Genomic DNA, 21,042 nt, shown 5'->3' on the forward strand with positions numbered 1-21,042 from the left:
TCAAAAAGGCTGAAGTAATCTAGAAGAAGAATTAGCAAGTACGTGTAAGGTGGTCAAAAGTGTGTAATAAATGCTATTTAACTTCTGACTGTCATTAATCACGGACATCGCTGAGCACATATGGCATACACAAAAACATTAAAAAAGGCCCTTCCCACATGACTTTTTAAAAAATTCTTCTGAATTCTAAGTGTGGTCTGGGTTAAGCTTTATTTTTACTTTTTTCCCCCCCTTCTTAAATTTTTTTAAAATGATATTGCATTATCTGGCTTAGAAGGAACAAAACAGTATTTCACAAACTGTATTTCAATGTTGATAAAACATAATACAAACTCAGCAATTGCTTACCACATCTTTTCCCTCAAGACCACCGTGAAATCCTAAACAAGTCAAAAGGGCCATACTGAGAATAAATATCAAAGACACTGCCAAATACGCCTTTCTATTTAATTAGCAGACCAGCTCATTAGCAGAAGAGCTGTACAGGAGAGTTTGCCTGCAGCCCTTGCTGACATCAAGGACTGCAGAGAAGTAGGTTGCAGTCACACATGCAGAAAGCCAGCCAGTGCTGGCAGCAGCACATGGCAGCGCTGGGTACAGGGATGCCTGTCCTCTAATGCAGGTGTAGCTCTGCAGCACACCGTGATGGGAAGTGAGATTTGGCATCTTTGGGGGGCACAGAGCACGGGTGGCAGAGCACATCCCTGCTCCACCAGCTGGGAACATTTTCTGCGTGCAGGGGGAATGGGTGGGAAGGACAGCCCTTGTCTGCAGTGTGCGGACGCTGCCTTGTCCCACAGAGCCCCGCACGGCGCCTAAACCAGCACAGTCACGAGTGGTAAACAAACATTACCATCAGAAAACATATGCAATACCCGTGTGTGTAGGAGGGGATGACTGTCTGCACCTAGTCTGCATGGTGAAAGGGAAGAGCTCACAACGCAGCCTCAGCAGCCTGCTTCTGGGTCAAACAGCCTGTCACTGAGCAGCACCATTTATTATTTGGTTAGAATTTAGTACTTGCTCAGCACAAAGTAGCTAATACTCACAGACTGCTCCAGGAACTGAAAAGACTATTTGTCTGAACTAAAGGCAGTTAATTGTAGCCTCTCCAAGGAGCATGTTCACATTATTATTGGTGGGTTGTTGTTGAAGATATCTTAGCTTAAAATACCAAGAAAATCTTAATTTACAATAATTTGAGGATTTCTTCAACCCTTTTCTATTGAGAAAATAAAATTTGGGGTACTTATGTAGTCACAGCTGTTACTAATCAAATTTATTTAAGAGAGTAATGTGAAACAGCATGTTTGTGCAAGTTCATAATCACAGCAGAATTAAATCATTTTTACAGAGCATTTATTTGAAACGTTCTGTACACAAACTTTGAATATGGCAGAGAATATTTCCCTTGCATTTATGTTTGATTTCATTCCTGGAAACCACTATAAAAACCCTGCTCACTTGCGGTAGGGTTCTTTATTTACGCTCAGTTTTAGTTTTAAGACCTGTGACAAACACCAGATTGCTCACGTTCGTCACGACACAGGCAGAGTCACTACACATCCTGCCCTGCCTCCTGGTACTACCCAGCCAGTGTAACACACTCCTGGCGCGCTCTGGAGTGGCCTGCTCAGCAGGTTTCCCCTCTGTAGGCATCCAGGAAAAGGGGCTTTGAACTTCACATGGCTCCTGGCACATCTGCAGTTACAGCCACAGTGTCACAGTCACTTCTTTAAGGGATGGTCCTTGCATCCACATTACTCCTCCCAAAGATCAGGCCTATGCTGGCTGTCTGTACAAAGACAAGCCCTGCTCATCTTGGCAAGAATTTTGGATCCAGCAGAGACCTGGAGGCTGCCTGCTTCCAGAGTCACCAGCTTCTCCTCTTCCCTTCCCCATCCACAAATCCTCTCTTTTAAAAAACACATGCTGCTATTTTTTTAAAAAGGTACAACATAACAAAATCCAACTTTTAGGGCTTTTAATGCCTGTGTTCACCAGCCTTCTTCTCCAATAAGTCTACCAACTATTTTCCTGAAAAGTGCCAGGTGCAGAGATTTTTTTAAAGGCAGCTTTACTAGTTCAGTGGAAACTGGCCAAAAGCCATGAACTTGTTCCAGGCAGCTGACCAGCCAGCTGCAACGGGTGATGCCAATGCCCTTTCCTCATGGCTGAAACATGTCAGCTCACCACAGGCCTGGCAAGAAGATCACACAGCCCATTAGCAACTTCCCTTGAAACACACAAATTCTGAAGCCTCCTTCCACCTCTTTGCCCAAGTCTTAGTAGAACTAAATTGCTTACTGTCCTTGTTTTTAATGTCTACCTCTGCATTCCTCTGTGTCAACCTCTTTTCCCCACAGAAAACAACACTTCTCCAAGCCAATCTCTCAAAATCGTTGGCAGTGATGGAAACCTTCTTTACCAATAGTTTGTGAGAGAAGTTGGGAGTCTCGTGAGATTTCTGAGAGCAAGGAGAAACAAGTGGGCATGGAGAAGAATCACATCCGGACATTTTTTCTCCCCCACCTACCAAATTCGATGTGAGGGGTAGAGAAATCAGGCAGAGAGACAAATGATTCCACTTCATCTCCCGTATGCCATCTGTTTTTTTCACTCCAAGCTTCCTATACACTTTAGATGATGACAGCTCATCAGAAAGGAGTCATCCCACAGCATACTGCTGTTTTGTAAGGCAGAGAGCATTTTCACCCTGCCCTCCTCTCCTCTGGCACTTCAGCTGCCCCTCTGCACCAGTCTAACCATATACCTACACCTATTCCCTTAGAATCTCCTTTGAGAAATCTTTCGCTTCTCACCTTTGACATTACAGCTACTTTCCTTGCCTCCTATAACCATTTTTTCCTTAAAAATTACTCAGACATTTGTGTTTGTCCCATCACTCATGGGGGAAGCTGGGAGCTAGCAAGAGTAGTATGGTAGCACAGCTGCGTCCACTCATAGTTTCAAGGTTTTTGGTTTTCTTGTTGACTTAGTCTTTATGTAATTTTTTCAAAGATAATGTTTTTGAGAGGTTACACGTAACAAAAGCACTGATATGACTCCATAAATTTAACTTCAATTTAATTCACTGGAAGCATCTGTCAGAAACAACTTTCTCATTATTAAAATGCTTTGACTGAATATTCAGTAAAAAAAAAAAGTGATCAAGTTAAAGTGACACCTCAACTGGGACCCTCTTAGTGGTTTTAATATGGAGAAAAAAAAAATAAATCTGCAAATTATTCATTGCTTACAATCTCTTGCAAGCTCACAGAGCAGGCGTTAACCTGACATATAAACTTTTACAAATATTATTAGCACTTCAAAGACACCACAAATATTGAAGTAGATAAATTCTCTATTACTTATTCTCCTCCGATATATCCTTAAGCAGGACAACACAGCTTGTCATCTTTTGCCTGCTGAGTTAAGGCTGAGAATATGCATTAGGCATAATGCATTCAGTTCTAGGAAAGGGCTTCATTTGAACTGATAAAAAGTGAGAATTTTTCCTGCAGTTAAGGGAGATGTTTTGTCCTTAGTTTTCCATTTAGACCGGTAGGTTCCAGAAATAAATTTCATCTTTTTGTATCTCACAGTATAAGATAAAGTTGAAATGGAGTTTTAAGCAGAATGATGCGAGTGACTCTAAGATGTCCTAGTGTTTTTTATGTCTACAACGTGCCCAAAGACATTGACTCTGTTTCACTCAGTTTCACCTGTTGATGTTGATTGGAAATACTCTGTATACGCTTGGGAGATCACAGTTTCCATCATGAGTGTATTATAAAATTTCACTAACCATCCCACTTATTTCTTAAAAGAGAATCAGTCTAACTAGTTAGTATGAGCCACCTTGCCACTCAGTGGCACTTGTGTTTCATTCCAGCTGGTTTCACCACATTGCTGCAGGAAGCACTTTTCCTAGCCGGAATGAGCGAGACCTGAGCTGGAGCTGGCAGCGTGCTGCCCACAGAGCCAGGGCTGCTGATGCACCACACTCAGAAGGGTGACTGGGGCTACAACACATTCCTCATCAGTTGTGTTTGCTGTCCCCAGAATCCAACACACTCTCCAACCTCCCTACTTTCCAGGCTATTCAGTGAATATTTAGATGGCCTTGGGGCAGATGGCTTGAGTTTGTGGTTTGTGGACTTGCCTTCTTCAGACCTGAAGTTATGAGCCTGCACAAAGTAGACATCTAAATACACAAATGCAAAGTTTGGTTTATCATCAGGAAACAAGTGTGAGTAAAGATATCAGGAAATATCTAAGTTGCAGATAAATTTCCATGTATCACCAATGGATTTCCCATACAACATCTTCTTGATATACTCAGGAAGGAAAAGCTAGAGTATTTTATGATTCATTTGGCATATCTGTTTTGTTTGTGTATACATTTGAGCTGTATCTGTAAAATGTCTCCAGACATTTTAGTCATGACATATTGAAACATGAAAAACTAGCTATTTTTTTTAAAAGTGAGACCTGATCAGATGAGGCTGAAGAACTAAGAGCTTTCTTTGTGAACACATTGCCTTCCTTCTACACACAATGCCAGCTGCTTGACAGGAGCTGTCCTCTCCAGCCAGCACCTGCAGGTGTGCAAATCTAGGACTTGAGGTGTGAGTTGAGCAGTGGACAAAGTTGTGAACTCAGGTCAGAAGCAAGCAACTGTCCATAGAGCAATTGCAGGGTGCAAGTACAAACACACCATGTTTCCGAAAGGTCTTCCCCAGATACAAATCCACGGTGCCCTGGCAAAATGGATTTGGGGAGGGGCACAACACACAGAGGTTTAGAGCCAGAAGAGGCCTAAAATCAATGTATGTGACCATTAATGTATGTGGGATCTTGATCAGCCAGCTGTGTCCTTCTGCTGATTTCTCAGCCAGTGGGGACCTGAAGAGATCAGCAGGCCTGGGGGCCCAATTAGTCCAAACACAAAACCTTTTCCATGTGTATTTTGCTTTGAAGTAAAAAACAACCAAACAAATAAACAAACAAAACCCCAGAACATGCTAACCTCTTTTTTTGTTAAGACTTGAACACCTGGGCTTGAGTCCTTAATGCATAAGTAACTCTTGGATGTCTGCATAAAAAACCTTTCAAAATCCACATTTTTATCCTCCCTGGATCCATAATGACTATTGTTAAGAAAATGAAGACTTAAAGATGTTATGTATCAAGGCAGACACAAATGAAATTATTTGAAATACCCCTGAGTTCACATGAGACTGACATGAGGTAAAATTTCTACTATAAATGCACAATATTTCTCAAGAAAATAATAATAATTAAAAAATTAATTGGACAATTGAAAGTTAAAGGTACCCTTGTTTTATGGATCCAGCCCATTTTTAGCTGGTTTTAGAACTGCTTTTAAAATAATTACTTGAATTACGGCTTCTTTATTTTTTTTTCTAAATACTGTAACAACATGCAGCTGCTGCAAGCCTATTTTTCTGCATCTTGCAAAGACTTCAGATAATTCTGGAAGCTCTTTAAACATGAGAGAGTATTTAAATACTCTTTCAAGCTACAGAAAATATACTTCATATGAACAAGAGGATATGGTAGAATTACTGCCAGAAACTACTAAACGGCTTGCAGCAATATCTATGCTTCTGTTTCAAGAGGAACAAAAAAATATGTTTAAATGACATGAAATCTCTCGAGTCCTCTCCTCTCCTCTCCTCCTTGCCCCAAACTAATTTGCCTTAACTTAATCTGTGCTTTTAGCCTCCCTTCCCTATGAGTACTGAACAATAAAGCACTAAGAGAAAAGACACTTGAGATAAACCAAGCAAATGTTAATCTGGGGTACTGTTTTGCTTATAAGCACAGCCCTTGTTCTACTCAGTGCAAAGTGTATTATTTTGTGTTCAATTGGTTGCATTTATTAGAGCGTCTTATCTATCCTGTAGGGCTGAGCAAAACGGCACACCCACTGAAACAAACATGAATTTATTTTCTGTAAAAGCGGGGCTGAGACATGAAAGCTGTGAAAGAATCTTGTTAGCGATTCTCTGTGTAGGCAGCATGTTTCACTTTAATCATATGCATTACAGCCTCTCCCATCAGAGGCTTCAGATTCACTCCTAGAGCTTCTTTGCACATCAGTTTGGCTAACCCACTTTCTGGCGTTCCTGCCTCTGTATACAGAAGGAAAGCAGAAGGCGATTCTGCTTTTCACGCTGCAGAGGAAGCAGCAGCACTGCGCACACACACACACACACACAGGGGCAGAGCAAAGGGAGCGCCTTGCAGAGCGCGGCCCGCGTCCATCGCCGCTCCCCCAGCCTGTTCCGCCGCTCCCTCCCGGCTTTTCTCCGCCGCTCGTTCCCTCCCGGTGTCCCCGGCCGCCCGCGGAGCCTGCACGGAGCTGTTCGGACACAAGAGGGCAGGCGGCATGCGGAGGAAAGCGCCCGCAGACAGCGCCGAGCAGGCTCCCGGCGAACTTGGGGAATGAGCGCCTCTCACACCCAGCGTCACAACGTGTGTGACCGAGCGCTCCGCCGGCTCCTCCAGCCATCACACCATCAGCTACAGCCGTACCCCTGCGTTAAAAAACTGTGTCAAAAAGGGAATGCTCCTATTCCCTTGAAACCTGTAGCAATTTACAGGGCCGCTCTGTAACGGGAAGAAAAGTTGCTGCGCCTTCTTTCCAAGATTTGACGCGCAGTCTAATGAAAGTGCGGCAGATTCTCTCTCAGTGTATTCCACCCGCTGGAATATTTAAGGCTCTCCCCACCATAAATGTATTTCGGTAAATGTGTTGTGTTCGTTCTTACACAACCCTGCTATTTAAATGTGGGTAGTTGTTAGAGCAGGCTGTCATACGACGACTATCTGGAAGCAGGCGGTGCAGCAGCAAAGTAGCACACCAGCCCCCCTACTAACACATTCTCTGCTTTGCTGATGAAAAATTTCCAGTACTTGAATCTTTGAAGCTAAAATGCTAATTCAATTAGAGATCCATTGCAGTCCCATGCCTTCTTGATTGTTTTGATATTTTTTTATTGTTATTTGTATTTTGAGCTTGTGACTTAAGTTCTTAAAAAAAATCAGCAATTAATGACTCCTAATGAAGTCAGAAAGATTTATGCCACCAATACCAACAAGTCAGAGGTTAGCTCTTCTGGACAAACTCCATGCCTAATAAAATAAGCATGGAGATGCAATCTGAAGCAAAATTGTGCCCTCAATTTTCTGTTTGATGCCAACAGAGCAAAAGTTAGATCCTGTTAACCTGTATTTTCTTGTCTCCACCCAGCTCTTCTTCATTTATACACACAAGCAATGCAATTGATTCTGATGACATGTCCATCTAAACTAGGGGCACTCGTTTGAGTAGATAGTTGGATATTCGGAGCCTGGCACAAAGGAGGAGGTGAGGAGTTGTCCTTCTAAAAATGAGGTAGTTAAGCATCTGTGTAGATGTTTTAGGTTTTGAAAAGTTCCTTAAGTTCTTTGGCTGTGACAACAATGAATTCTTTTATCTGCTTCCATCTAAAAAAGATTACTGACCATTTATAGAAAAAAAATTTAAAAGTATAATGGATTGATTTGCTATTGAAAGTAATTCAATGATAGTGTTCTTACAGACCACTTCAGACATCAGCAGGCATGATATAGTCTACATTTTCCATCCCTTTGCAGAACATCAACAGCATTTAATCATATCAACATGTTATCTGGAAGGACCTGGCTGAATTGCCTCTCTCACATAAACAACACTTGAGTTGTGTGTTATTTCTTTAGGGTTTTTTTTGTGGGGATTTTTTGGTTTTTCTTTTATTTTTTTGGCAAATGATGCTATCGTCAGGATTTCAGCTACACAAGAGAGATTATGACAAAGGTGAACACAAACAAAAACGAACAGTTACAATGGTAAAAGGCACATTGAAAAGAAAATAAAATTAATGTGTCAGAGAACTTCCTCCAATGCACAAGTTGCCTTATATTTTCAAAGTTTTTTTCTGATAGTCACTTTAATACATGTAAGTAGTACTCTTAATAATGTTTTGAGAAATCAAAACTGCATTTTTCTCACAATCATCCAGTCACCAGCTTTCATCCCACACCTTCAGGCCATTAGCTCAATGTTGGCTAAATTTGCCTTTTGGACTATATGTGTTGTTGAGAACAGGATCTCTTTTTTTTTTTTTTATCTTGGGAAAGGAAGTGTTCTGGCAGCATGTCTAGGTCTTACGCACAGAACAGGATAAAGCAAAAAAGACGACACCACCCTGAAATATACGCATCTCGTGATATAATTAATCAGTTTCTGAACATGATGAACTTCCCTACAACAGAATTAAAAGGAAACACCTTGCAGATAATAATGAAAAACTGTAGTAGCTCATGCAAAAATCTTTCCTTTTCCCAGAGCAGATCTTTAAGGATTTAGTTCTTAATTTGTTTTTAAAGAAAAACAGATTCCTATTCCAAATAAAGAATAATTTCACTGGATGAAAAAAAAAAAAAAAGAAGGCATCCTAAAGCACCACTACTTTAAAGTTTGTCTTCTTACTTCTCCAAAAAACCTCATATAACTCTCCACTTGAATTTCTTCCCAAAAACAAACAAAAAAATCCAACCAAACCAAACCCCAAAACAAAAATTCTAAACAATGTATTTCTAGAAAACGAAGTTCTACTGCAGGGACACAGTTCTTACAGGATATGTTACGTAATCATCCTCATATAACAGAGTACAGGAAATTTTAAAAAATCAATTCAACTGCGATCATTTCTGATTTAATATGGTTTGGATCAGTAAGTTGTAATTGCAAAAGCCGTGCATTGGTAATTAATGAGTAAAAATTATTCAGAAGTGGAAGGGGTTGAATGCCATTAGAAGTTTATACACATAGTACCAAGTTCTGTTCATACAGAAAATTAAATTCAAAAGTTGATTTTAATGCACGATGCCCCTCTTTCATTAGGGAGCTCTGATGAAAAGCCAGTGATATAAAGACTATGACCCAAAGTTCAAGATAACAGTTGAACAGCCTCTAATCCTCTCTATATAATAAAAACGGCATTTTTGACTCAAATACGAGGCCGCATTTTGCCATGTTCACGGTGTGAAGTACCACTCAAGGAAGATAATCCTGTGGGACTCTTGCCCGCAGGCAGCGACACCAGGCTGTGCCCCACGTGTGGAGCATCTGTCGGGAAAGGCGTGCCATCCCTTCCTTTTCCTTGCTGTGGTGTATGGAGGCAGAATTCCCACACAAACCCGGAGCTCCAGCTGCCCTCTCCAGCTCTGAGGCTCAACAGGGACAGTTCCCCTCTCCTCTGCTTGCTCATGAGCACTCGGCCCAAGACAAGCACCAGCCTCCCAGGAACATTCAGGTGGCAAGATGCTGTTGAGCAAATGTGAGATTTGCAAAGCAAATGCCGTGACATGGCTTAAAAGACAAAACTACAACAATTACTTTCATAGGAATTATTGTTTTCTTTTCTTGATAAGATTAGTATATTTGATGCTAAACTTCATCTTTTTGGGGATGCAGAAGAATATTTATTATCAACCATAAGCAAACTGAAAGGAAAATACTCCCAGTGAAGTGTCTGAGTCACGAGCTCAGGTATTAAAAGATATACAGAGGTGTATAAAAGATGTGTAGATGTAGGCTTTAGGTACATGGTTTAGTAGTGGACTCAGCAGTGTTAGATTAAGGGTTGGACTCCATGATCTTCAAAGACCTTTCCAACCTAAATAATTCTATAGTTTTGTACTGAAGTCTAAATGGTGTAAGGGCTTGTTGATAGGTGCTGAGTAGAAATGCATTTTTACCCTCCAACAGACAGGCTCTTTATACTGAGTATTGACTTATCACTCACTTCTCTGTTTCTTGAAGGCAAAAAATAAACAGCAAGGAAGAAAGAAAAACCAACCACCCTTGTTAAAGAAGGTACAAATGTTCCTTACAGAACTGCTTAATTAAATCTCTGTTCAGGGGATCCTATACCCAACCTCAAACTAAATGGAATACAATAAAGTCTGAGGAAAAAAAGCACAACAGAATTTGTACATCTACAGTTTTGACCCAAGATATTTCCTCACTGTTACAATTGCTACCTCCCTTTCAAAGGGAAATAAAAAATGAGGGAGGCAGAACATTCTGTCAGTCTAATAGACACATGCGCATTCTGAGTTTATCAGGAAAAAGACCGGGATTAATTTTACACAAAATATGTGTATTCAACACAGAGCAGGAAGATTATAAACCAGAAGATTCCATTTTATGTGAAAGTATAAAATTCCAAACACAGACTTTGTGTTCATCTACCAGCAAATGAAATTTAAAATCAAATTTTTGGACTTCATTAGTTCAATTCATAGGGCTCCTGAGGATGTAACAGGCTCATGTTCTCAATCTGCTTGTTGATCTCACTTGAAAAATTGACAAGACTTGATTGCAAAGTCCCAAGCTGAGGATGTAGAACTAATCTTTTAGTGCAAACTACCCATATGAAAGCAAAAAGGTTGCTGTTTTTCTGATTAATTCAAATTATACGGAATTCTTTAATCTCAACTATACATAGTTTTGATATTGTACTTTGCTTTGATTAGTCAAGACTGTATTTTTGTTGTTGTAAACAGAAGACAGTCAGTCTTTCAGCTACTTTCCCGTTGGACATATTTCCTACTTCACCATTTTTCTCACTCATCAAAAAAGCTGTTTCTAACATCTCACAGCTCTATATTTCTGAAAGCATGTATGTTTTAATGCTAAGTTTATGAACAAATATTGAAACATCATTGAAAAAATACTACCAATGCCAACACAGCACTGAAAGAGCTTTAGTTCCGTCTGAAAAAAAGTTAATTTCCTCTTTTCTACTTGGTAATGCAAGCTGCTCTGCAGCTAACAAAAAGGTTCTTATTGTCTTGTTAAATTTAAAGTAGCAACAAACATTAACTCAGTCTCAAACATGGTATGATACTGTATGTAGCTAGGTTAAAAGGGAACGTAAAAGAAATTACCTGGATTGCTTAGGGAATCCTAAATGCCTTAATTTACTCAACTCAAATTTACTCATTTATCAGAAAAACTAATGAAAAGCCTTTTTTGTTCTAGCTATTACTCTCTGAAGTGCATGACTTTACCAGCAAGACAAAACAAAAAGCAAATCTTGGGAGCTAGTATCAGTTGGACATTCACATAACAAGGTCCAGAGAGACATATCCAGAAGTTTCCGCCTTTAATCCAACTCTGACTAATGTTGGATGCTGCTCTCTTGATCCATCCGAGCTCTCCTACTGCCAAAATAACTGCAAGGCTTGCAGGTCCGAATGCATCGTAAGCCTTTCCCAAGGCACCCCAACACTATCTGAGGCACTGAAACTATGGCAACCGAATAAGAAAGCAGCCTCCATGATTAATAGATGAAGATCCCAGCGACAGTGCCTTGCTAGGCCATAATTCAGGAATGCAGTAGGAATTAGCATAGAATCCGTCTCAATCTACCAATAAAAAGTAGATTTTGAAAGGCATCAACAAAATCACAGGGTTTTTTTTCTGCAGAAAAATGAGAAAAACCCACAAAAAAAAAAAAAAAAAAAAAAAACAAACAAAAAACCCCTATGGAACTATAAACTGTTCAAAATCTCATTAACATTTCAATGAATGGCTGCCTCAAAAGCAAGTAATGGATAAATGTTCATGAACAACGGTGAAGGAAGCAACATATGAAATTTTCTATTCAAGTATAAAAACCATATGAAGAACACTCAATATATAGAACATCTAAGTGAAACTGAGCAGACATAGATAGGAAAGTAGAGATAATGTTTGCTGCGATAAAGAATATAGTTGGATGCGGTTTTTCCCATTGTGTTGGGAATTCCTATGGGAGAGTAATTTTTGTATGTGCTGAACAGGAACGCCTAACCATAGCTATTATATAGTCCACACATTTTCACTGCTAGAAGGTCGCTGGGTCTATCAGGGTCATTACAAAATCAATGACCATTAGGAATACCTTTTCTTTTTAAGCACATAATGAAACTTCTGCTATTATCACCAGTAAAAGTACTGGTAGAAAAGTCTTCATCCAACTAGATATTCTCAGACTGATATGAAAGGGCATAACAAAACTATTGGGGCTTTTTAACCACTTTTATAAGCTCTAAGTTTTCACTAAAGACAATGGGTTACAGAAATCACAAAAACATAGGGATGGGGGCTTTTTTTGCCTGCTTCATGGAAAGGGTGTAATTCCGCAGTGAAGGCACGGCTCTACCTGGGAAGGATGAGGGAGATGATGCCAAAGGCTTCCCACCCTGAAGACAGGGCCCATGCTGTCCTGTTAGAGTGGTGCAGCAACGCTGTGCACCTGCCCCTGGAAACTCTTTCACTTCAGAACTGCAGGCGTATTGCACAAGTGTACTGCTGTGGAAAGCTCCTCAGTAGCAATTTTGTCAGTAGCTAAAAAAAACCCCCAAAACAAACCAAAAACCTGCCACTAGCAAAAATGGCACAGAGTAGTCCATGATACATGAATTTCAAGTATGTTATATAAATACTTTACATAGAAGTGCCTATTATTAACAATATTTTTAAAGGAAAGGTCATCACTGAATGTAGTGAATTTACCATATGTCTTCACTCTCGAGATACAGCAACTGGCAGTTCTGTTAATAGCTGATTTATCTGCTTTATTTTACATCTCTATTTCAGCCACTAAAGAAACACTCTGGGGCTTGGGGAAAAATTTCTTTCATACAAAAATGACTTTGAATTCACATCAAGCATTATTACGGCTCTCCTTTGGGCTGATAAATAACAACAGTTCTATACTAGGAAAGACTTCATGAGATTTTTCAGCAAATTATGGGAGAATTCTTTCAGGGTTTTTCTTGTATTCTTCCTTTTCTGAAATCTGTTTTTTGTTGTTGTTGTTGGGGTGTTTTTTTTGCTTTGTCTTTTGAAGTAAATTCTACTTTTTTAAAATTAAACTATAGCCAGAGTTAAACTTGAGATTTCAAAGGTCATAAACCTGGTAGCCTCATTTATGTTCATCCGGTGCATGAAAGCTGAGAACATTATTATTTTATGGGGGGGAAGCATAGATCTCTCTTACCCCCTTCCCTGTTTCCAGCAATAGCAGCCTTTATAAGAAATGCCAAAACCAGCAAATGTTTCTATGTAAGCCTGTCCTTCAAAGGGCCCCTCCTAAGACTTCCAGAACACCCTAATTTTTTGCTTATTTTCTGTTTTTCCTCTCCCTCCATTCCCATGCTACATTTAATTTTGAATCCTTTCACATCTTCCAGAGGCCAGAATAAAATAGGCAGATGAGAATCTTGGGAACTCCACAAGGCACACAGGAGCTGCAATACCTAAAATTATAACACAGTAGGTGGCACTCTTCCCTTTAAAACCTAAAGCTATGCCTTGGGCATGGTGCTGCCATATTGACATGCTGCAATCAAGATCCAAAACCCAAAGCAACCCTCACCACAGAAAATTAGAGATCTCTTAACACTGCAGAAACATACACACTCAATTATTCCCATGGCCATGGGTAACACAGCACATAAAAAAAATAGAGGCATACAGACTCTGCTCTGCCAGGTTTGTGCTTGAACTGGAGTAGTCTACTTTTACCCCCACAGACCCTATGCACATTTAAGCTGTTCCTTACTCAGAGAACTGTTGCAACAGGCCAAAAATGAAAATATTCCTATAGAGATCTGTCAGGCTCAGGTCCAGGCTCTCCCTCAGCTGATTACTTCTGTGTTAGAATGCTGTTCATGGTTGCTGCATGCTGTTGATCAGCAGTTGGACTCTGTGCTACTGACTTTATCTTGCTGTCAAAATGTCTTGCCCACCTAAGAATAATCCTGATACACAGAATTTATGAATATGAAATTCTTAAATGGTCTCCAGTAAAAAGCATTACTTATAACTCTTATTTTTCCGTTGCCCTGTCAAACAAAGCTTGTCACAATTGGTTGGATGTGACCTGCTCCATGACACACAGATCTAGGTCTGACTTACAACATTAAGGATCAGTCCAGACCAAATGTACTCAGAGGATAGCTTCAGGTTCTTAACAAGTATTGATTCCCAGAAGAGGACAGTATTTTCAGCTTGCGGATAAACACAAAAAAAAGTCCACATTTAAGTAATATTTCAGCAACTGCATTTACTCTTAGAAAATTACTCCGGCAGGCAAGGCATTCCTGGGTCAGGAAAGCTTACTTGGGTGAATGAGATTGCAAAAGGTGAGGGCTAAAGATTTACTTAATCAATAAATGAATAGTAGCAGGTCAAGTACTGCAGCATCTGTATCAAATAGTGATAGTGAAAACTTCTTAGTACAGTTCAACTTCTCTAGCATATGCTGCATCTAATATAATTTCAATGTTGTTTTCCAGAATTTCAGGATTTACTGGCTTGTTTGTTTTCAGCATTCTGCTACAGCATATGGGAATCAGGTACTATACACAAAACATTTGTTTCAGTAGTATAACAATGTGTTCTTGCAAAGAAGCTGGATGCAAGACATGTATTAGCTCAGGTCAATTTAATCCTAAAACATTTTATGCCTCCCCTGCTGTAAACCATGTGAGCTCCTTTCATGTGTATTTATGTATGGCTCTTCAAAACAAGATGACAAATTTCCCCTTCCCTTCACAAAACATGCACAAGCAAGTTCACAATCACCTACTTCCTTTCTAATGCAAACAATTCTAGTCTGGATTTTTCACAGGTCATTAGTTTGATCTCTGTCTTTCCCTTTTTCTCTCTTTTTTTTTTTTTTTTTTTAATTCCTTTCAAAAATTTAATGAAGGCAACTCTTCATTCTCAGCCCAATCCACCTCCTTCTTCAGTCTTAAACACCAGTAACTGCAATCTTCTATTTGCAAACATAAAGGGACTATGTCTGATACTCACTTTCATCTTCAAGCCGCTAGAAATGTTAACTAGCCATCTTCCTCATAGATGTCAGTGCCCAATTATTTTTTGGTTCAAGTAGTATGAGTTCAGTTGATAAGGCTGGTTTGCCATTAAGCAAGAATACACAGTTTTCAAGTAGACTAATTGAGAACACACAGAACATCTGCGACTGCCTTGTTTGTAGTCTCTGAAAGCATTCACCTGTGCTTCAAGCCTTTGGTGCCTAGTGCATGACAAGCAAATGTTGCAAATACACATGACAATATTACTTACTATTTAAAATTTTCTTTAGCATTTAGGCACAAATCTCATCTGGGCATGCTGCTCCTGAGCAAAGCTTCTATGAATGACAGAGATTTTCTCCAGTGAAGAGTGGTGGAGAATGGAAATCAACTTTTTTATGCACATGAAATTATTTGGCTTTAGAGAGAGTCAGTTCTCTCTGTCTTGTAACTTATAAGAAGCTACCATATTAAAACCAGGCTCCTATTAGATAAAAGGATGCCCTAGACAGTGAGACACCTTGGCAACTCTACTTCTTTAATAGAGACAAACCTCCCTGATCCTACTGTAGCACTTGCTTTCAACCATGTTCAAAGCAATTCCATGAAGAAACAGATTTGCTGGAGCAGATCTGAATTTCCTCACAATACATTAGAACAGTCTCATTTAAAAAAAAAATTAAAGAAAAAAAAAAGAGAAGCTAACAACAGCAAGATCACTTTGTGTTTCTAACCTGAAAAAAATGGTATGAGCATGATAACAGCTGCATAAATCTTACCATGAGAGAAAGCTACAAAATCTCAATGAATTTTGAGAATTGAATTTTAAATCAAAAGAGCCTGACTGCACTGGACTTTGTCATCCTGATGTCAAAGGATTTAATCACCAAGTAAAGATTACTTGGATGAGAATGGTTTACTGGATGACACTTAAATTTAATGAATGCACACCAAAAGCATGAAATAATTGTTGCAAAGACAGTGAGGAAAATCACACCTTGAGCTACTATCTTTGAGGTCAACTTAGTAACGATATCGTTGCTGGATGATACAAAACAAGTTAGAAGAATCTATGTGAAATAATAACTTCGTGCAGCCCTGTGACAGAAAATGGTTGTGGACCTTTAGCACTTAGTTATTTACAACACCTGCATGCTGTTGTGTGCGCCTTTAGAAAATGAAGCATTCACCTTGCTTGCAGCGCTAGGAATTAGTATGTTTTACAGTTTATCACAGACTTAACTAAAGCCTTTATCTTCTGCTGTTCCATCAGTGAAATAATTTTCTGCAGCAGCTAAACATCCGTGCTGCACAGACACTGGCACAAACGCGCATGTTTACAAACTTCAAAAGCAGCAATTATCTCGGGAGAGGAACAGGAGAACAAATTATCTCCTGAACAAGCGGCCAAGGCTAGAAAAAGACAGAGCCGTTTGCCTAAGGGAAACCCAGCAGTTACTGCCTTGAGACTCACCCCGGGATGAGCCAGGCAGGACAGAGGCGGTGGCGACAGGCAGAAGGGCATCTCCACTGCAACTGACCGGGCTGAGCCTCAGCCCCGCTTTCCCCGCCAGCCCTCTGCGCGCACGCCGTCCGGTCCAGCCCCGGGAACGCCTCCCTTGGACGGCCCGGCAGTCAGGCACGAAGGAAGGGCCCTCGCAAGGAGCAGGTACTTTCCTCACGCGTGATGGAGACCCAAACTTTCCACCGCCCTCCGTGGCGGCGGGGCGAGGGGCGGCGCTGACCCTCGGCCGCCCCAGAGGCTGCCCGAGCCCCGCCGCCGCCGCCCCCCGTGCCTCGCCGCCGTGTCGCCAGCGCCCCGTAGGACGGAGGCACGGGAGCCTTCCCTGCCCGCGCACAGAAGGGACAGGGTGTGTGCGTGCAGAGTGAAATCCCTTCCCGGCTCAGCATCCTTTCCGCTCAGCACCATCCTGTTCCATGCTCGGCATCCTTTCCTCACCTCAGCATCACGCTGTCCCCTCCTCGGCGTTCCTCCCAGCCTCAGCATCCACAGCACGAAGGAGCCCCGCTCCCGGTCCCCGCCCGGCCCCAGCGGTCCGCCCGGCGTGCGGCGTTTGCGGGGCGCCGCGTCGCCAGCCTGAGCCCCTCCTGGAGGGCCAGCCCTGTTACTCGCCATTAAGAAAACTTTCTCTTTTCCGCCGTTTCTCCCATTTGGCCCGGAGCCCGAGTCCGGAGAGGGGCTGAAGGAGCGACAGGGCGAGTGCTGGGCGGAGGGAGAAGAGTTGCGCTGCCTCGCACGGCTTCCCGCCCGCCGGGCGGTCACGGAGGGGTCTGGCCTTGCCCAGCCCGTCTCCCGGCGCTCGCCGGCCAAGGAGCAGCGGCTCGGCAGTGCCGCCGGCCCACGGGGAAGGAGGCTGGAGGCGCCCGGCAGAAAGGGGCGGGGAGCATCCCTACCCCAGAGGCACCCTTGGCGGGGCTGAGCGAGGGCGGCCGGCAGCCCACCTTCACCGGGGCCGGGGCGGAGGGGAGGGCGGCCACTGTCCGTGGGGAGCGGGCGGGGAGGTGAGCCCGCGGCCCCAGCCCACGATCGCGAACAAAGCCCGCGGCTGCGCCTAGGGCTGCTCCGCGGAAGAAGTTGCCTCGATTCCCGGCCACTTCCCCCAAAAAGCAGCGCCAGCCTCGGAAAAAACCAATAAAGAAACACATCGGCCGCGACCCAGCTACACCGCGGGAACGGCAGAGACGGCGGGGTTACGCCTCTGCACGGAGCGCACACATAGTTGTTGTAACAAAGACCCCGGCACCCAGCCCCGCACGATGCCCGGCGGCCCCGGCGGCGGCGTCCCGCGGTGCCCAGCTCCCCGCGGTGCCCGGGCGGGCGCGACCTCCGCCAGAAAGGGCTCGGGGATGGGAGCCGAGGAGCCCCAGCCCAGCGCCCGCAAGCCTCGCCAAGGGTTAGGGGAGGGAGGATAACATGTTAGGCAATTGGGGTTGGGGGCGGGGGGGGAAGGAAAGAAAAATATGGGGGTTAAATAAAAAAGGGAAAAAAAGATGAAGCCACGAGATGCCGGTAAAGTGACAACACCAAGCGCAGCGTGTACACTTGCGGGAGGCTCTCCTCCTCCCTAGGCGCTGCAAACGATGTCGAGACAGAAGGCAGAAGCAGCCCGCCTCAAACCACACACCACCACCCTCGGCCCTTCCGAGCCGGCCGGGCGATCCGTGAGCCTCCCCTTCCGAGCAATCCCAAAACATAAGGTAGGGGGTACGGACGGGGTGGTACTGTACCTTTTCGGTGCATGTATCTGGGCAGCTAGAGGACAACTAGCTGATGTAGTGTCCCATTTAGTAATCCATTTTAGGGGATCTCTCTAGGAAACTGGAGCCACTCTCTCTTTTGCAATCCTTTGTCATTACTACATGTGTGCTTCCCAGGGGATGGTATATTTAATATTTCTACTTTCTGAATTGCAAACGCAATTTGTTCATTTCCAATGATGGACGAAGAAGGGAGTGATCAGAGAGAAGAATAAAAAATAAAAAAATAAGCAAAAAAAAAAAAAAAAAAAAAGCGTTAGCAACTCCTCTCCAGACCCAAATTCGACTACGGTTCCACTCCAGTAAGTCCCCTTCAGTCGAGCCTCGGGAGGTAAGTCATTTCGGGGTCTCCTGGTCCCTCTCTACCAGAAGTGCTCCCGGTGTGACGGCTGCTTCAGTAAAACTCCGAGGCTGGAGGTACACGCTGTGCCACGGCAGGAAAGCGTAGTCGCTGCTCGCCTCGAGCTGCCGGGCATCGGACTGTGCGCGGCGAGGACGTGGGAGCCGCTGTCTGTGTGTCTCTGCCTGTCCCTGTCTCCCGCCGCTGCCGCTCCGTCTCCCGCCGCCCTCCCGCTGTCCCCGGGACGCGGCTCCGCCGGCGGAGGCGGAGACAAAGCCCGGACTGGAGCGCGGCGGACGGGCGGGCGCGCCCCGCTCCCAGCCCCGCCCACCGCCACGGGCGGGGCACGCTCGCGGTCGCCCCGCCCCGCAGGGGCGGGGCCGGGCGAGGCGTGAGGGAGCCCGGGCCGCGCGGAGCGGGGCGGCCGCGCGTCGGTCTGGGGCTCGCTGTGGGCGGCGCTGCTGCCAGCGGCACCTTGGGGCTGGTGCCGAGCGTCACTGGGCTTACGTCGAGCAGGTGTCTACGGAAGGGACTCGCCGCCCCCTGCCATCGCCCGTTTTCTCGGAGCTGTCGCCGCCTCCAGCCATCACGGTCGTTCCGCGCCGGCAGGGCGCGGAGAGGCGGCGAGGAGCGGGGAGACGCCCGCGGCAGCGGCGAGAGCACGGGGCGGGACGGGGGCAGCCGGCTGCAGCTCCCCGAAGGACTCGCTGCTTCTCCGCGGGATCTGGGGCTGCTGCGGAGCCCGGGGCGGCAGCGAAGCCCCGCGCACGGGGCCGGGGCGGGCCGTTCCCCCTTGGGCGCATCCCCGCGTCCCCCGGGGAAAGCGGGGACGGGGGCTGCAGCTGGCCGTCCTCTTGTCGCCTTTTCCCCCTTCCCACCGTCTCAGTCCCGTCTCGGTGGTCGCTGGCTGCGCTAATCCCTGTCTCGGAGCCGATCCAGCCGGGAGCAGGAGCAAGCCGCGCTAATACCCTAATCCCCCTCTCCCGTCCCTGCGCCGAGGCCCCCCGCCGCTGCCGCCGGCGGTAATCCTGCTGGCCCGGCCGCGGGGCGGTGCGGGGGCTGCGCCGGGCACCGCTCCCCGCTCGCCGCCCAGGGCCCCGCGCCGCCCCCGCCGCTGCGCTCCCTGCACGCCGCGTCCCCGCCGCGCCCGCAGACCCCGCCGGGGCGCTCGGCCCCTGCCTGCGGACGGACCGCCGGGGGCCCGAGCCGCTGGCCCCTGATTCCGGCCCTCCGCGCCCTCGTGCTTTCCGCTCTTCCCGGCCCCTTCTCCTCCCGCGCCCCGCTGACCTCTCAGAGCATCAGGGCTGGGACGGACGGACCGCGGGAGCGGGCTACGCTGTAAATCCAGCAAAATAGCTCGAAGTCAGTGAGGTGAAAATCCGCGTGTTCCTTTCTTCGACGGCGGCATGTGATTCCTCATGAGTTTTAGCAGTGATTTTCACCCTCTAGATCTCCCCGGAGTTAAGGCTGCGAGGAGAGCCTCTAGTTGTTTCAGCGTGAAGATACCTTGTTTCCAGGGAATTCATGTACATGTGCAATTACTTTAACATGATTTATACTTTTTTTCCCCACTAACCAGATAAGTGAAAGGACAGAGTTCCACTAGGAGAATTGCTGTCAAGTCACGAAGTATGGCATTAAAATTAAAATAACTTATTATTATTAAAAATTAAAATAATTATTTATGACAGCTGGTTTTTTCTGCCTTTTATTTTCAGATAATGAAAGGACTGTAAGACATTGGTTTGGGATCTGTATTTGATTTGGGTCTAAAATTAACCACATACCCATTCAGTTTCTAGTTGTTAGATTACAAGGGAAAACATTCATCTGTATCAAGAAACAGTTTCTTCTTTCCTTTCTGACAGTTTAAACTGTCAGAATGTATACTTAGGGTAATTTTATGACCAAAGGAACCAAGACCTAATATATATTTTCTTTCTTTCTTTCTATCCCTGAAAATCTGAAACAGAAGTGAGTTCTGCACCAAACAGGGTTATTGCTGGAGACAGATAAATTTTAGTGAAACAAACTTCTTCTAGATCTGTAAGCAATTAGAGAAACTCAACTGGTACAAATGATTTCTGGGTACCAAGTGTGTGTCAGAGGGGTAAACCAGATGAATGTACCTTGATTTGCCAAGACCCCTAACCCTATTTCCACAAAGAGGTCCTTGATCATATCATGGTACTTCTTCCTCTGTCAGGAAGTGAGAACAGAGACTGAACATAGGACTTGTGGCGAATACCCATTTCATAATAGCTAAGGCTGACATTTGATCATTATATCATGTTCAATCACTGCACACATTTTGAGGTCTTCAAAACTGCCACCAGCTTGGTTGTGGATTTGAAGTGGAAGCAGATATACGTTTGGTCTTTACTATGTGCTTCAGCTATTTCACAAGTATTTCCACAATATTGAATGGGTTATTTTACCATTGCATTTCTTTACTAATCAAGAAAGGCTCTCTGACAGAGAATATTTCCCCC

At 44.4% G+C, this 21,042-nt stretch overlaps 1 protein-coding gene across 2 annotated transcripts in view; it reads right to left on the reverse strand.

Moving 5' to 3' along the window:
* SEMA6A (semaphorin 6A) overlaps window positions 1-18,406 on the reverse strand; it is a 117,896-nt gene extending 99,490 nt beyond the window's left edge. For both annotated transcript variants that reach the window (XM_058823602.1, XM_058823601.1), the window contains exon 1: window positions 18,181-18,406. The gene's annotated coding sequence lies outside the window, so the exon portion shown is untranslated. The remainder of the gene's footprint in view (window positions 1-18,180) is intronic.
* Between the last annotated feature and the right edge of the window lie 2,636 nt (window positions 18,407-21,042).

The sequence above is a fragment of the Ammospiza caudacuta genome, chromosome Z, assembly GCF_027887145.1.
Source record: "Ammospiza caudacuta isolate bAmmCau1 chromosome Z, bAmmCau1.pri, whole genome shotgun sequence".
NCBI lineage: Eukaryota > Metazoa > Chordata > Aves > Passeriformes > Passerellidae > Ammospiza > Ammospiza caudacuta.